The 4,607-nt window shown below is 37.7% G+C and overlaps 1 pseudogene; it reads right to left on the bottom strand.

The window, feature by feature from the left end:
- Positions 1 to 348: 348 nt before the first annotated feature.
- On the bottom strand, positions 349 to 1,943 carry LOC103585522 (annotated as a pseudogene).
- Positions 1,944 to 4,607: the final 2,664 nt, after the last annotated feature.

Here is a 4,607-nt window from a genome sequence, read left to right on the forward strand (position 1 = left end):
GGATCCGAACCCTCGGCGGGAGCGCCACCGTGCTCCCAAGCGGTGCACTGTAGCAGTGCGCCACCGGGCCGGCCCCTTGATATTGGTAATTTCTATCTTTTTTTATTTTCTTGCTCAGTCTAGTTAGTGATTCATCTATTTTATTGCTCTTTTCAAAGAAACAACTTTTGGCTTCCTTGATTAGCTTTATTGTTTGTGTACTTTCTAGTTCATTGATTTTCACTCGATTATTTCCTTTCTTCTGCTTGCTTTGTATTTAATTTTTTCCAGTTTCTTAAAGTGGAAGCTTAGATGATTGATTGTCTGATACTGATATAGTCACTCTGGCTTTCTGTTTGCTTTTTAAGCTTATGACACTTGTTTATAATATGATATCATACATCCAAAGGTTCAAAAGTTACCATGGGGACTTGTGGTGGGCTTTCAGGGGCAGTAGGGGATGATATATGTGAAGAACTGGGTTCATGGCTCTGGCCAAGCACTGCCTTGGGTTATTCTGTGCAGGTCCAGGTCTGCTCCATGTCTGGCTACTGAAAGAAACAGTTCTCCTTTGATCCACAAAGTAATCCGATGGTGGGGCAAACTCTTTCATTGTCCAGAGATCTGACTGCCTCTTCCACCAGTATTCAAAAGAAAATTCTTTTCCTCTGTCCCACTCCCACACGTGTGGCACTCCAGGCCTGGTATCCTTCCTCTCCTGGATGATGACTTCAGTTTTGCTACTCTGGGCAGCGGTATGAGGAATGAGCACAGCCTCTGTTTCTAGTGACAAAAGCCCAATAACATCTTCATGTCTCTTTTCTTCTGCTTCTTCATCTTCTTTTGATTTTTTCATCTTTTTTTGTTGAAGTTTGGCAAGTCTTGCTTCTAACATAGCCTTTTGCTTTTCCTTTATGTTTTCTCATTTTGTTCTCTGATCCATTGTCTGTCCACGCAGCATCTTTAGTTTTCATTTGCTTGTTTCTCAACTCTTTGTCACAGGCAAAGGCAAAATATCTGAACCAAGTTGTCAGGCCTCATTTTCCACAATGTCTTCATAATGTGTGAGCCCCATCGGCCTTTTCAGGGCCTCCGTTTCTTCTTCCCATTGCTGCCACTGAAGCTATTTTCTCCTATCTTCAGATAATAAGGTTTTTTTTTTTCATTAGCGGGACTAATGAAAAGTCTCCCCTGAAGATTTTTATCTAACTCTAGAAGATGTGTCAAATCCTTTCTCATACAGTGTGGAGATTGCCCTAGTGTTCACATAATCCACCCATTCTTTGCGGGGGTCTTGGGGAGGAGGTGTACCTCCTTCAGGAAGACTTTTTTCATTGTCTACCCTTTCCTCCTGCCTTTCAAGAGTCTCTACTGGCACCAGATGCTTCCATTTCTTTGCGTTTGTCTGTGATCTTCTGCATGACATCCACGAGGTACATATCCTTCACTTCTTCATCTATAAAGTCTCCTTTAGTCATTTTTTCACATAATTTGGCTCCCCCCTCCCCCAAATTTCCCCTTGCTTTGTCTAAAGTCTTCTGTTCCTTAATCTGTTCAGCATCCTTCTCAGCTCGATTTGAAACTCCTGCATTCTAGGGCCGGCCCGTGGCTCACTTGGGAGAGTGTGGTGCTGATAATACCAAGGCCACAGGTTTGGATCCTTATGTAGGGATGGCCGGTTAGCTCACTTCAGAGAGCATGGCGCTGACAACACCAAGTCAAGGGTTAAGATCCTCTTACTGGTCATCTTTAAAAAAAAAAAAAAGAAAGAAACTCCTGTATTCTGTTTGCGCCAGATACTTGGTTTCTTACTAGTTATTTTTGGTTATTACAAAACTCCAGAATCTTTTAGAAGTTTTTCTTGTTTGAGTTCTTCTTGTTTCCAGAAGAGTTCAGCCTTAAGATCTACCAACCTCTCTCACCGAGGAGGCTGTGTTGTCCAAAGTCTTTTTCCTCCCATCCATGGTTATTTTACTGTCCAGGATGAACAGGGATCAATATAGTTACTCTGGTTTCTTATCGTTAGTGTTTGCTTGGTATATATTTTCATTCTTTTACCTTTAACCTATCTGCGTATTTATACTTAAAGTGGATTTTCTGGTTAGCTCAATTGGTTAGAGAATGGTGCTGATAACACCAAGGTCCAGGGTTCGATCCCTGTACCAGGCAGCCACAAAAAAAATAAAGTGGGTTTTTTTTGTAGACAGCATATAATTGGGCCTTGCATTTTAGTCCAATCTGACAACTCTGACTTTTAGGTAACTTGTTTAGATCATTCATATTTAATGTAGTTATCAATATGGTTGGGTTTAAATGTACTATTTTGCTATTTGTTTTCTATTTGTCCCATCTGCTCTTTACTATCTTTTTCTTCTTGTTTGACATAGTTGAGTATTTTTAATATTTCATTTGATATCTACTATTACCTTACTGCATGTACCTCTTTTTTTTAGTGGTTGATCAAAGGTTTACAATATGCATCTTTAAGTTATCACAGTCTACTTTCAAATAAATTTATGCCTTTTTAAATATAATGTATGATCCTTATAATATGTCTCAATTTCCTCTCCAACCCTTGTGCTTATTAGTGTATATATCTTTTACGTCTACATGTGTGTTTTATAAGCCTACAATACATTAGTATTGTTTTGCTTTAGACAAGTTATTTTTTCTTTTAAAGACATTTTAAAAAATGCTTTTACTTTCCCACATATTTAACATTTCTAGTACTTTTCATTCCTTTGTATAGATCCAAGTTTCTACCTGTTCTCAATTTCATTTGCCATACAGAGTTTCCTTTAATATTTCTGTCAGTGCATTTCTATTGTCAGTGAGATCTCTCTGTTCTTGTTTATCTGAAAAAGTCAATATTTCGTCTTTATTTTTGAAAGATATTTTCAATAGGTATAGAATTATAAGTTTAAAAGGTTCCCCACCCCCATCTCTCCCCCTCAACACTTTAAATATGTTATTTCATTGTTTTCTGGCTTGCATAGTTTCTCATGAGAAGTCTTTGATTATCCTTATATTTGTCAATAATTTGCCTTTTGTCCAATATCTGAAAATTGTTATTTCCTACATGTTGAACGGTTTTGTTTTTTTTTTCCATAGCGAAAGGATAATTTTAGGTCCTGTTACTACCTCATGAGTAGTAACATTTATTAATGGAGTAAAATTTATTAATTTTTTTCTTTTATAGTTAGAGCTTTTCTGTATTCTATGAAATTTTTCCCTGTCCTGGGATAATAAAGATATCTTCCATGTTTTCTTCTAGAAGCTTTACAGTTTTAGTGCTCATATTTAGGTCTATGTTCTATTTCCAATAAATTTTTGTGTATGTGTGAGAGAGGGTTCAAGGCTGATTTTTTTAAAAGTTATTCCTTCCCCTTTTATTGTAAGGCTTACTTCCCTTCACTGAATTACATGAGAACCTTTGTCAAAAATTAAGTGGCTGCATATTTGCACGTGTATTTCTGAATTCATTATTCTGTTCTTTTGGTCACTAACACCACACTGTCTTTTTTTTAAAATTTTTATTTTGTCAATATACAATGTATATGATTATTATGGCCCTTCACCGACACCTCCCACCCTCCTCCCTCTCTCCCCTCCCCCCCAAGATTGTCCTTTCCGTTTGCTTGTTGTAACAACTTCAAAAAAAGTATAGTTGTTATATCTTCTTCCCCACCCCCACCCCCGGTTTTTTTTGTGTATGTTTGTGGGTAAATTAATTTGTTTATTTTTTAGCTCCCACCAATAAGTGAGAACATGTGGTATTTCTTTTTCTCTGCCTGACTCTTTTCACTCAATATTATTCTCTCAAGGTCCATCCATGTTGTTGCAAATGGCAGTATTTCATTCGTTTTTATAGCTGAGTAGTATTCCATTGTGTAGATATACCACATTTTCCGTATCCACTCATCCGATGATGGACATTTGGGCTGATTCCAGCTCTTGGCTATTGTGAAGAGTGCTGCAATGAACATTGGGAAACAAGTAAACCTTCGACTTGATGATTTCCATTCCTTTGGATATATTCCCAGCAGTGGGATAGCTGGATCGTATGGTAGATCTATCTTCAGCTGTTTAAGGAACCTCCAAACCATTTTCCATAGGGGTTGCACCATTATGCATTCCCACCAACAATGTAAGAGAGTTCCTTTTTCTCCGCAACCACACCAGCATTTATCTTTCAGCGTCTTTTGGATTTTAGCCATCCTAACTGGGGTGAGATGGTACCACACTGTCTTGATTGCTGTAACTTTATAGTAAGTTTTGAAATCAGGAAGTGCAAGTCCTCCAACTTTGCTTCAAGATTATCTTGGCTATCCTAGTTCTTTTGCATTTCCTTATATAATTTAGCCTCAGCTTGTCAATTTTGGAGAAAGTGCAAATTCTACTGGTGTTTTGATTAAGATTTCTGATTCTCAGTGTTCATGACCATGAATCTCAAGTACTCTCATCATGAAATCCAGCAGTCATACCACATTCCTCCTCTTCCCTATTCATTGAGTATTTCTTTCTCCCAGACAACTATTTTATACCTTTTCCTCTCTCCTCACACTTGCAACACCTCCTTTATTCTCACTTTTGAATGATGACTTTGCTTCCATTTCACTGAGAAAATG

The sequence above is a fragment of the Galeopterus variegatus genome, unplaced genomic scaffold, assembly GCF_000696425.1.
Source record: "Galeopterus variegatus unplaced genomic scaffold, G_variegatus-3.0.2 Scaffold248, whole genome shotgun sequence".
Taxonomy (NCBI): Eukaryota; Metazoa; Chordata; class Mammalia; order Dermoptera; family Cynocephalidae; genus Galeopterus; species Galeopterus variegatus.